This window comes from Microtus pennsylvanicus, chromosome X (assembly GCF_037038515.1).
Source record: "Microtus pennsylvanicus isolate mMicPen1 chromosome X, mMicPen1.hap1, whole genome shotgun sequence".
Taxonomy (NCBI): Eukaryota; Metazoa; Chordata; class Mammalia; order Rodentia; family Cricetidae; genus Microtus; species Microtus pennsylvanicus.
Genome location: NC_134601.1, coordinates 54545497 through 54559163, shown reverse-complemented (window position 1 = coordinate 54559163; position 13667 = coordinate 54545497). Strand labels below are relative to the sequence as shown.

At 44.1% G+C, this 13667-nt stretch overlaps 1 long non-coding RNA gene across 1 annotated transcript; it reads left to right on the top strand.

Annotated features, from left to right (window-relative positions):
• Nucleotides 1-7329: 7329 nt before the first annotated feature.
• LOC142841760 (uncharacterized) lies at nucleotides 7330-13089 on the top strand. The gene is made up of 3 exons (XR_012909090.1): nucleotides 7330-7384; nucleotides 7982-8061; nucleotides 12698-13089. It is a non-coding gene; the product is annotated as an uncharacterized LOC142841760 (long non-coding RNA).
• The last annotated feature ends 578 nt before the right edge of the window (nucleotides 13090-13667 follow it).

Genomic DNA, 13667 nt, shown 5'->3' with positions numbered 1-13667 from the left:
AGGGGGCCCATTGCTCCTAATTAGTTCCTGTTGTGGGGCCACAGAGAGCAACTGCAGCTTCACATTCCAGGAGAGGGGGGCACATATGAGTCTAATATACGCATGAGGAGATGACCCCATTAAGATCTGTGTTCTTATCCCATGACTGTCATTCCCACAACCAAACATTCCAAACCAACACACATCTCTTGTGGCCAAACAATTCCCAGAATAAGGGCATAGAAAGATGGCACATATCTTTCTATCGGTGAATATGTGATGATGTGGGATTCCCCTCTCTATGTTGTTAAAAAGGAACTGTATGGGCCTATAGTAAGTTATATGGAAACAGAGCTAGGTTTGGAAAACTAAACTGAATGCTGGGATAAAGAAGAGCAAAGCCAGAGAGAAGCTATGTTACTCCTCCATTGATTCATGCCAGAAATTTAGCTGTTAATCCAAAGCCACATGGAGATACACAGATTAATAGAGATGGGTTAGATAAGAATATGAGTTAGCCACAAATATGCTTAGGCTATTGGTCACATGGCAGTGCAAATAATATGGTTTCTGTATGGTTATTTCTGGGCTGAGCAGTCAGAAGACATACAAGCAGCCTTATTTCAACACATATGGACCAATCATGCTCTTTCATGGTATATTTTTAGAACCTATATTGTCTCACATCTTCCTGTAACTCCAGCTCCAGGGAAGAGGACACCCTCCTCTGGCCTATACTGGCCCCTGCATGCATATATTTAAAGACTCATGCACATTATGAAAAATAACATAAGATTTCAATAAGAAGGCCTTGATTGACAATTCTAGGAAACAGATTTTCATCCATGGGTCTTTGTGTACCAGGATCCTTCCAGCTCCTGCCACCATCTGCAGGTGTCCAGTGCACCATGGTTTTGATGTATGTATCTGGACAGGGACACGGCTGTTATGGAAGTTCAGAAGGCAATTCAATTCTTTTGTATTATTTCAGCTCAAAATTCCACATCACAGACCATTCTAGCAAGGAAATTGAGGCAACAGGATTTTTAAAATAGCTGGACACATTACTTTCATATTCAGGTGTGGAGAGGGGGTTCATTCATGCTTACTACTTGGCTTCGCTGACGGAAATTTATTCAGTTGTATACAGTTCAAGATGCCCTAGCTAGGGAATGGTGTCTCCAAGGTGGGGCAGATCCTCCTATAACAACTAACTCAAGACAACCCTCCTCAGATCATCCAGTGTAGATAATCTCTCATTGAGACACACTTCCCAGGTACTTTGTCTAAAGATGACAATTAAAGCAAACTATCCCAGAAGGTCAAGGTGCCTGTCACCAAGATAGCAGACCTGAAATTCATCCCCAGGATTTACACGGTGGAGGAAAAATCAGCCCATGAATATTGTCCTTTTCTCTCCACACTGGGAAGTATCGATGTTTCTGATGTTCACAGGGGCTGTATCTGCCCCTAGCCCCAAGCATTGTCAAGACACACACAGCAGCAAAGCATAGGGCCTGCCTGGATTCAAGAGATCAGAATTCCAGCAGGTTACCTTCCTTCCAATTTCATCTAGGCCAGCTAAAAGCCACTTCAGACAGTGCCTCACTATCCTTTTTTCCTTAGATGTTGGGCTCAGAGTTTGACTCTCACAGATTTAGTGAGATGGCATCTTTCCTCTGTTCTCCCAGCTAGACGTGATCTCTTGAGCACTGAGCACAGCTAACACAGGGGTCCAAGATGGGAGACTGTCCAGTGAGAGTCACTGTGGTTACAGGGCAATGCTGGCCTGAACCTTCTTTCTGGCCCAACCTAACCTAAATTTGCAGCAGTTACTCCTGAGATTGAAACAGTCCACCATACAGGTTTGGAAGCTCCTTAAGCAGGGTGATAACTCAAAATAACTTCCCCAAACTTACCAGATTCACTAGCACCATCCCTTCTAGAGCAAATAATGAAAGCAGAAAGTCACTCTCAGAGAAACAAAAGCTGAATTGCTAAGAAGACTCTCAGAGAGCTGGGCATGATGGCACATGCCTTTCTTTAATTCCAGCACTCGGCAGGCAGAGGCAGGTGAATCTCTGTGAGTTCGAGACCAGCCTGGTTCAAGAGCAAGCTCCAGGACTCGTTTTAAAGATACAGAGTAACCCTATCTTGGAAGACAACAACACCAACAAAAAACTCTCAGAGAAGAAAGAGGACAAACAACACTAAGACCAGACCAAGTGTCTGGAAGAAGCAAAGGCCAGGCTAGCTACCTGGAAGGGGTTTAGACAAACTGATCAACTGAGCCACCTGGAGAGGACAGGTCCAACCTGTTGAGCTGCCCGTGGGCTGTGCAGATTGCTCCAGGTTTCCAGGCTCCTGTGAGCTGTCTGTCACCTGTGCTGGTATGGGCTTTGGTGACACACTTATTTTTGAGTCATTTCTGCTCCCGTAAGTAACCCCTCTCTCATATCCCTGCACCCCAGTAAAACCCACTGGCCCACCAAGTTGTTCTTTGGTGGCATCCGTACTTTGTTCTATCATGGGCTCTCTATCTGGGATGAGGAGATGAGTGTGTTTTACCGCCCCAGGAAAAGACTTGTCACACAGCACATGCAGGTACCTTGAGGGCACCTCAGGAAAACATCTCCTCAGATAACTGACTGGTGAGGTCAGGGCTGCCCAGAGTAGAGATGCTTCCTGTGAGTAAGTACTTGTTTGTGCAAATTCTGCACTCCCTCTTTGTTGTAAAGAGGAGTGGGGGGCTGCATACCCGGCACCCGGCAGCCCGCGTGGCTAGCTTTTGTCCCGAAATAATTATACGGAAACTGTATTCTTTTAAACAATACCTGCCCCATTAGTTCCAGTCTCTTATTGGCTAGCTCTTACATATTGATCTCACCTATTTCCAATAATCTGTGCAGCCCATGAGGTGGCTTACCAGGGAAGATCTTAACCTGCATCTGTCTGGAGTGGGAGAATCATGGTGACTGCCTGACTCAGCTTCTTTCTCCCAGCATTCTCTTCTGTCTACTCCGCCTACCTAATTTTCTGTCCTATCAGGCCAAGCAGTTTTCTTTATTAGTTAACCAATGAAAACAACAGATATAAAGATGACCCTCCTCCATCACCTCTTGTATTCCCATTTTTGGATTTTCTTCAGTTAAAATTCAACCGTGAGTTTCAATGACATGGGGCCTTTCTGTATGATTCTGTGCCCTCTCTGTATGCGTGTATTCTCCTTTACCTTTAGGCTGCAGAATTCATGAAGAAGATGGCGGTGGGAATGTATATGACTTCTTCCTTGCCCATTTCTTCCCAGAATGATGGCGTTGCATTTATTCTGTCTGCTTTTGATTTTAGTGAACACCTTTATTTTACTTAAACATTGACAGTTGTTACTTTGTGTGCCTACAACTGCAGAGAGATTGAGAAGAATCTAGTTGATAGAAAAAATGCATTTTTCTGTTCCTGAAATGTTGAAGTGTGAAAAACAATAAGTCATTGCAAGGACATGCTAGATAGTGAGGCAAATTGTTGCTGCTAAAAGAAATTCTTTTAAATGTTGCTTTCATGTTTATTTTATGTGTATGAACGCCTTGCCTGCGCACATGTATGTATGCCATCTGTGTGTGTAGTACCTATGAAAGTCAGAAGGGGTAGTGTGTCCCTCAGGAAGTGAAGTTACAGATTGATGCTAGCTACCACGTGAGTGCTGACCCCAGCTCTTCTTGAAGAACTGCCAATACTCTTTGAAACTAAGTTACCATTCCATCCCCCTACACAATTCTTTTAGCAAAAATATGTCTCCAATACTGTATGGAGAATACATATCAGACAGGAACTTGTGTCTACACTGGCATGTGCTGGCGGCACCACATTGGAGAACCCGAGGCAGTTGGCCTAGAGTACAAGGTCACGCTGGGCTAAATCCCAAGGCTCAGACTCAACACCATGCATTTCGTGTTTACCTCTATTTTACATATACCTTAATGGTTCTCTAGTGGAGCTGCAATTGTAAAAATGATGTAATTATTTGATTTACAAGAGCTTAAACAATTGTCCCACTTGGAATTAGTCTGTGGATACTTACCTGTGATTCAAGAGGGTTTCAAAAGAAAAAAAAATCACATCGAGCCCTACTGATACATATATGCATGCACACAGGTAGCACACAAAAGACAGGTAGAAATACTTGTGCTGTCCACGGCCTTTTGTGCCCTGCGTCCTTTTCACCTTCAGGGACATCAGTTGCTATGCTGAGGGTGATGGGATCTATTCCTCAGCAAGGACCTCAGGAGATGCATGGGGAATGGACAGATCTAGGACAAAGGTTTCCCACAGCTAAATTACACCCATACCTAGAATCTGCCCCCAGGCCCCAAGACCTGGTGGAAAACCTGCTGGATAATCATGTTTCTGTTTACAGAGGTTTTCTGCTTTGGGCACATGGTAAGTTCTGGAGTGAAGAGAAAACTTACATTCTCAGACTGGACAAAAATGTCCACTTTTTTACCTCAGGACTTGCTCTTGTATTGGGCTTAGCATCCTGGAAAAGACGTCTTGCTCTTGTCACAGAGACCAGAACATTCTGTAACATCAAACTGAACCCATAGAAAAATCGCTCCTTCTGTAGCTCGAGGTTACACATGGAATTCTCCTGAGGTGTGTGCATTCCAGGGTAGGGAAGAATGGAGAGGGTATATAGAGATGTCTGGGCTTCAGAACCACACAGAGCTGACCCATCTGGACCATTATCCTGTACCAGTTTGCCCAAAGAACACCCCAGTGACACCCTAGTATATAGAAACACAGAAATGGTTTGATCTTGGAAATCTAGAAGCCTGCATAAATTTGTCTATACATAAGTTCCAAGAGAAGCCGGCCCCATGAAGTCCAAACCATGGAGAAACCTGCAGTGGGCCTGGAGCAAGACAGCTGACTGCATGGCACCCACAGAAGGAGGCCTAAGAGCTATTTGTCTCTCCCTGAAGGACTAGATGTGCTACAAGGCCAAGAGGGGCAAAGACAAATCTCCTGCTTGGAGTCCAGACAGCCTCAGGAGGTTTCCTGTTTTAGTCATGCCCTTCCTCCCCAGTCATATGGCACATTACCTGAGCCATACTGCAAACAGTGATGGCCTCAGGTACAGCATCAGAGAACAGATGCCTCTCTGCAGTATTCCTTCCGCAGCCCCCATTGGAGCCTGCCAGCCTGAGACTGTACTTACAGGTGAGTGGAACTAAATGGAGATCCTGTACCTGGGCTGGGCCGGGTTCTGAATGTCCAGCGCCTTTTCCCACTTCTAGTGACTCTGAGCCCTTGGCGTCCCCTCTGACTCCATGGATGGGAAGCCTGAACAGTAAGAGAAGCTGCCAGTGTTGCTGAACTCCAAAGCCTAGTTTTCCTATCTTTGTCCTGCTGCAGTTCAGGGTGTGATCATCCATGGGAGGGTGTGTCCCATACTTTCCCATGAGTACCTCTTCTCTCAGTGTCCTTACCCCATCTCCTTGTGGAGAAGAAAAAACAGCGCTGAGGGGTCAGGAAGAAGGTGGAGAGGGTCTTAAGTTTTTACATCCTTCCTCATCTCACTTTTAAAAAATCCTCCACCCCCTAATTCCAGGGGTTTAGAAGGAAATAGAAGCCAACGCAGAGGGAATGATACAGCTGAGGCAGGAATACAGCAAATATGCTGTGTCTTCATCGTCATCGTAGTTGGGACGGGAGCTCTGTGCACTAGTGGTGTACCCCAGTGCAGTGAACCCAGTTTTATAAGGAGAACAGCTTGGAGATGGTCGGGGGACTGCCAATACTGATATACAGGTCCTTGTCCCAACAGCTTCAGTTAGGGGTCACAGTCATCCGACAAGTTTCTTTCTGCCTTGTGGCAAAGGTTTGCTGGGCAGCAGATCACCCTGCCCGAGTTTCCCTGGATTGCCAGTGTTCTCTGTCCCTCACTGTGACTTTCTCAGGTCTGAAGGTCGCCTGGGACATGATTTTAGGAATCTTGTTCTCTTTTCCTCCTGCATCCTATTGTTCCCATAGTTTCCTTGTCGCCTGCCTGTCCCTGCTCTTTTCTCTTGATTAACAGAAATAAATATTCTAAATCTCCATTGAAACTTCAGGGCAAGAAGAGGGACTGATCAGAAAAAATGTTCCAGGACAGTGTCCACCATGGAGATTGGTCAAGTTCAGAAGAGAGGATACACAGAAAATTCCTGGGAGGCCTTTTCCGAGGAGCAAGTCTCTGCTGTTTAATCTCTGAACTCCATGAAATTTTACTTATGCAAAGGAAGCCAGAAGACCATTCAGGCAGGGGGTACATTAGAGAAGCAAACACCACTATAAATAGTGAAAAGCTGGAAGGCACCTGAAAGAAATCTGAACTTGAAAACTGAATACATTATTGGATGGGAGACATCATTTTTATGTGTAGTCACATGGTCGTGAGCACGGATACACATTGTTGGTGTGAGTTCATGTATGTGTATGCTTCATGGGTGTGGAGAGGAAGGGCAGCTTTTAGTATCATGCTTCAGGTGCAATGTACTTTGAAAACGTTTTATTGAAAATAGATTCTTCTCTCATACAGTACCTCCTGACCACAGATTCTCCTTCCTCCACTCCCTAACTCGTTGATGTCCTGTGTCCCCCAGATCCCCTCTTCTCCGTTTCCTCTTCAGAGAAGAGCAGGCCTCTATGACAGAAGAGCAAGACGGGATATAACAAGATATAATAAGACTAGGCAAAAGCCGTCATACAGATGATGGAACAGACAACCCAAAAGGAGGAAAACATTCCCAAAAGCAGGTCAAACAGTTTTCCACCCATCAAGAACACTAAGCTAACACCCACAACATTCATACAGAGGATCTAGTACAGACCCTTGCAAGTCCTATGCTTGATGTTTTGGTCTCCGTGAGCCCATGTGAGCTATGCTTAGTTGATTCAATGAGCCATGTTCTCCTGGTGTTGGCCATCTTCTCTGAGAGTCCACATTCTTTTCAGACAGGGTTTCTTACAGGCCTCCTGCTGTGTTTCCTTCTCAGCTTGCTGTGTGATTTTGGAAACGTCACTTGACCTCTCTGTTTTATTTTCCCCATTCATAAGATAAGGCATCATTTTCATGCCTGGCTACATGATACTAGTCAGGGCTTCAGCCAGGCTTGCTGCTCCATCCCCTATTAAGTCTTGGCAATCTGACAAGGTTGGGCTTTACCGGATCACTGGATATATCTTGGGGGAGGTCCTTCTGCTCCTCCAGCCTATAGCTGCTGAGATACCAGCCCATTGGGGCATGGTCTCTCTCCCTTTAAAAAAGTGTCTACTTCCCTTCTTGCTCTCTTCACTTCTTGCTTCGTTTCCGGAGACTAGACTCCTTCCTGATTGTGCAGAGGGCTGTTGTCTGGGACGGTTATCTGTAAGTTTTTTACCCTTTATATAAATATCACCCTATTAATCATATCCAAACTGGTTTGGAATTGTTTGCAGCTTACACCATCACCTGGCGCTCAATATTCAGTTTTAGGACCTCTCCTTCCCTGCTTGGCTGCCAGCCACGAGTTTGGCTTGGTGCGAGTCCCTCCCTTCCTCAGCTGCGGCCTGTGCCTTGTGCGTTGAGCCAGCAGTTTAATATAAATTATCACGCAGTTTCTTTTCTTGCTGCAGTTCTTTATATTTTCCTTTTAGACAACTCAGATTGACTTCAAGTCCCCAAGCAGCCTATCATCTGCCTCCCCACGTGGAATTAAACTCCACAGGCCTGCATAGTCTCTGCCCATGTGGTTTGCTCTTTTCTGAGTCGTTTTAAAATCTCCCTTGCAAGCACAGCTCTTAAAGTGGCGCGAACCAGAGCACGTGGTTGCTGAAAGCTGCAACCCCTCAGGGTGACTCTGTCACGTGGAGGCATAAGTGGCTTCCAGTTTGCTCTTCTCTACCCCTGGATTCTGGGTTTCTGGTTCCGTCACTGGAATTGATTTAATTATATTTACTTTGTTGAGAAACTTGCATTTTCCAGTTTTTAACATCTACTAAGGCACTGAAACAGGACCCCGTTTTCATTGCGACTTGGCAACAGCGCCACCTGCTGGATAATAGGTAATATGGCAGTTATCATTTCTAACGCAAATTTTACTGCTTTGTTTTCACTAATACAATGGATTAGTACATTTATATTTACTAATACAATGGATTATGTCATACAAGGTTTATATGATTATGGGGATACCTTAATTTGCTTGTTACTAGGTTTCAGTTTTCTTTTCCATATTCTATCATTAAGGAAGAATATGGCTCTCCTAAGAACGATAGAATCTTTATGAACTAATAATGAACAGAAGAATATGGCACTCATAAGAACGATAGAATCTTTACGAACTAATAATGAACAACTAATTGACAGGATTAAAATTATTGAAAATCAGAGGTTATCTGAACAAGTGGATACTATGACAGACAAAATTGACTCCATATCCATGGATACTAGAAAGTTACCTGAGAGGGTTCAGGCTGTTGACTTTGATGTTCAGACTTTATCACAAAGTTTTGATAAGGTAACAGAAAGAATGTACCTCCAAGATGGGAATCTACATGATATACAAGAAAAGTTTAAGGAGGACATGTTATCTTTTTTTTTAAATTTATTTATTTATTAAAGATTTCTGTCTCTTCCCCGCCACCGCCTCCCATTTCCCTCCCCCTCCCCCAATTAAGTCTCCCTCCCAGCCCGAAAAGCATTCAGGGTTCCCTGTCCTGTGGGAAGTCCAAGGAACCCCCACCTCCATCCAGGTCTAGTAAGTTGAGCATCCAAACTGCCTAGGCTCCCACAAAGCCAGTGCGTGCAGTAGGATCAGAAACCCATTGCCATTGTTCTTGAGTTCTCAGTAGTCCTCATTGTCCGCTATGTTCAGAGAGTCCGGTTTTATCCTAGGCTTTTCCAGACCCAGGCCAGCTGGCCTTGGTGAGTCCCCAATAGAACATCCCCATTGTCTCAATGTGTGGGTGCACCCCTCGCGGTCCTGAGTTCCATGCTCATGCTCTCTCTCTTTCTGCTCCTGATGTGGACCTTGATAGAAATGGATGAGAAGGACATGTTATCTTTGAAGGAAAAAAATTAAAGCCTTTTAATCACAGGTGCAGAATGGGGACCAAAAAATTGATACCTCAGTGAAATCAGTGGAAACATATACAGGTCAGGAGATTCAGGATTTAAGAGAGACAATGATAAAAAGATTTAAAAAGATTGGAGAAATTATTAGAGCTGGTGAACAGAGTAAGGAGGCATAAGGACAGGATATAATGCCTCCACCAGCTATTAGAACTGGCTTACCCAGGGTTCTAGTGACATACCCTATACTTAATTCTGACAAAGCGTCAACTTCTAAAGACTCAAAGGGAGTTAAAGAAGCTATATGGACGCCAATAGCAATGAATGACATGAAAGAAATTAAGCAAGCTGTTCTTAATTTTGGCTTGCACTCTGCATATGTAAAGAAAATGATAAGGACTTGGGCTTCTAATGCTAGAGCTACCCCCCCATGATTTCCATCAGTTAGTGTAAAAATGGCAATTCTACCAAAAGCAATCTATAGATTCAATGCAATCCCCATCAAAATCCCATCAAAATTCTTCACAGATCTGGAGAAGACAATAATCAACTTTATATGGAGGAACAAAAAACCCAGGATAGCCAGAACAATCTTATACAATAAAGGATTGTCTGGAGGCATTACCATCCCTGACTTCAAACTCTATTATAGAGCTACAGTATTGAAAACAGCCTGGTATTGGCATAAAAACAGAGAAGTCGACCAATGGAATCGAATAGAAGACCCTGACTTTAACCCACAAACCTATGAGCACCTGATTTTCGATAAAGGAGCTAAAAGTATACAATGGAAAAAAGACAGCATTTTCAACAAATTGTGCTGGCAAAACTGGATGTCAATCTGTAAAAGAATGAAAATAGATCCATATCTATCACCATGCACAAAACTCAAGTCCAAATTGATTAAAGACCTCAATATCAGTCCGAACACACTGAACCTGATAGAAGAGGAAGTGGGAAGTACTCTACATCACATGGGCACAGGAGACCACTTCCTACGTATAACCCCAGCAGCACAGACACTAAGGGCATCATTGAATAAATGGGACCTCCTGAGGCTGAGAAGCTTCTGTAAAGCAAAGGACACTGTCACTAAGACAAAAAGGCAACCCACTTACTGGGAGAAGATTTTCACCAACCCCGCAACTGACAAAGGTCTGATCTCCAAAATATATAAAGAAATCAAGAAACTAGACAGTAAAAGGCTAATCAATCCAATTATAAAATGGGGCACTGAGCTGAACAGAGAATTCTCAACAGAAGAACTTCAAATGGCCAAAAGACACTTAAGGTCATGCTCAACTTCCCTAGTGATCAGGGAAATGCAAATCAAGACAACTTTAAGATACCATCTTACACCGGTCAGAATGGCTAAAATAAAAAACACCAATGATAGCCTTTGCTGGAGAGGTTGTGGAGAAAGGGGGACACTCACCCATTGCTGGTGGGAATGAAAACTTGTGCAACCACTCTGGAAAGCAGTGTTTCGCTTTCTCAGGAAATTCGGAATCAACCTACCCCTGGATCCAGCAATACCACTCTTGGGAATATACCCAAGAGAGGCCCTATCATACAACAAAAGTATATGCTCAACTATGTTCATGGCAGTATTGTTTGTAATAGCCAAAACCTGGAAACAACCTAGATGCCCTTCAATGGAAGAATGGATGAAGAAAGTATGGAATATATACATATTAGAGTATTACTCAGCAGTAAAAAACAAGGACTTCTTGAATTTTGCATACAAATGGATGGAAATAGAAAACACTATCCTGAGTGAGGTAAGCCAGACCCAAAAAGAGGAACATGGCATGTTCTCACTCATATTTGGTTTCTAGCCATAAATAAAGGACAATGAGCTTATAATGCATGTTCCTTGAGAAGCTAAGTAAGAAGGTGAACCCAAAGACAAACACATAGGCATCCTCATGAACATTAACCTTCATCAGGCGATGAAAGGAGACAGAGACAGAGGAGCACGGGACAGAAATCTCAAGGTCCAAATCAGGAGCAGAAGGAGACGGAGCACGAGCAAGGACCTCAGGACCGCGAGGGGTGCACCCACACACTGAGACAATGGGGATGTTCTATCAGGAACTCACCAAGGCCAGCTGGCCTGGGTCTGAAAAAGCATGGGATAAATCCGGACTAGCTGAACATAGAGGACAATGAGGAATACTGAGAACTCAGGAACAATCACAGTGGGTTTTTGATCCTTCTGCACGTACTGGCTTTGGGGGAGCCTAGGCAGTTTGGATGCTCACCTTAGGAGACCTGGATAGAGGTGGGCGGTCCTTGGGCTTCCCACAGGTCAGGGAACCCTGATTGCTCTTCGAGCAGATGAGGGAGGGTGACTTGATCGGGGGAGGGGGAGGGAAATGGGAGGCGGTTGCGGGGAGGAGGCAGAAGTCCTTAATAAATAAATAAATAAATAAATAAATAAATATTCCTAAAATCATGTCCCAGGCATCCTTCAGACCTGTGAAAGTCACAGTGAGGGACAGAGAACACTGGCAATCCAGGAAAACTCGGGCAGGGTGATCTGCTGCCCAGCAAGCCCAATAAAAGGCTAAACAACCCAATTAAAAAATGGGGCACTGAACTGAAGAGAGAATTCTCAACAGAAGAAGTTCAGATGGCCAAAAGACACTTAAGGTCATGCTCAACCTCCTTAGCAATCAGGGAAATGCAAATCAAAACAACTTTGAGATACCATCTTACGCCTGTCAGAATAGCTAAAATAAAAAACTCCAATGATAGCCTTTGCTGGAGAGGCTGTGGAGGAAGGGGTACCCTCATCCATTGCTGGTGGGAATGCAAACTTGTGCAACCACTTTGGAAATCAGTGTGGTGGTTTCTCAAGAAATTTGGGATCAACCTAACCCAGAACCCAGCAACACCACTCTTGGGAATATACCCAAGAGATACCCTAACATACGACAAAAGTATTTGTTCAACTATGTTCATACCAGCAGTACTTGTAATAGCCAGATTCTGGAAACAACCTAGATGCCCTTCAATGGAAGAATAGATGAAGAAAGTGTGGAATATATACACATTAGAGTACTACTCAGCGGTAAAAAACAATGACTTCCTGAATTTTGCATGCAAATGGATGGAGATAGAAAACACTATCCTGAGTGAGGTAACCCAGACCCAAAAAGATGAACATGGGATGTACTCACTCATAATTGGTTTTTAGCCATAAATAAAGGACATTGAGCCTATAATTAGAGAAGCTAAATAAGAAGGTGAACCCAAAGAAAAACATATAGTTATCCTCCTGGATATTGGATGTAGACAAGATTGCTGAGCAAAAATTGGGAACTGGGTTGTGGGGTGTGATAGGGGAAAGGGGAGATGGGGAGAGACAAGTGAGAAGAGGAGGATGGGGAGAGCTTGGGGGAATGGGATTATTGAAATAATGGAAGGATGGATATTGGAGCAGGGAAGTATATATCTTAATTAAGGGAGCCATTTTAGAGTTGGCAAGAGCCTTGACTTTAGAGGGGTTTCCAGGGGTCCAGAGAGATGTCCCCAACTAGGTCCTTGGGCAGCTAAAGAGAGAGAGCCTGAAATGGCCCGATCCTATAACCATACTAATGAATATCTTGCATATCACCATAGAACCTTCATCTGGCGATGGATGGAGATAGAGACAGAGACCCACATTTGAGCAATGGACTGAGCTCCCAAAGTCTAAATGAGGAACAGAAGGAGGGAGAACATGAGCAAGGAAGTCAAGACCGCGAGGGGGGCACCCACCCACTGAGATCGTGGGGCTGATCTATTGGGAGCTCACCAAGGCCAACTGGATGGGGACTGAAAAAACATGTGATAAAACCGTACTCTCTAAATATGGTGGACAATGAGGGCTGCTGAGAAGCCAAGAACAATGGCACTGAGTTTTGATCCTACTGCATGTACTGGCTTTGTGGGAGCCTAGCCTGTTTGGATTCTCACCTTCCTAGACCTGGATGGAGGGGGGAGGACTTTGAACTGCCCACTGGGCAGGGAACCCTGACTGCTCTTGGGACTGGAGAGGGAAGAGGAGGGGAGTGAGGCATGGGGACTGGGGAGAGGGGGAGGGAAAAGGGAGGCTGGGAGGAGGCAGAAACTTTTAATGTAAATAAATAAATAAATAAATGTTGAAAGAAAAAAAAACTCTATCCAAAGAGACCTGTCCCACTACTGCTCTATTAAAAAATTCAGTGACACAATTAAAAAAAGAAAAATAATATATATATATTGCTTCTTATTAAGAATTTTTAATACAAACTTTTCTCATTTTGCATAGCTATAGCTATCCCCATTTCCAGTCCTTCTCTTCCCCTTGGCCTATCCTCCATACACTCCTCAGAGAGGGTAAAGTTTCTCATGGGAAGACAAAAAGTCTGACACTTCACTTCAATTCAAGACCAAAGTCCACCCTGCTATATCTAGGCTGAGCAAGGTATTCCTCCAGCCAGAATGTGCTCCAAGATGCCAGTTCAAACACTAGTAATAACTACGCCTGGTCCCACTGCCAGTGGCCCTATAGACTTCCTAAGCCTCAAAACTGTCCTCCACATTCAGTGGTCCTAGATTGGTCCTATGC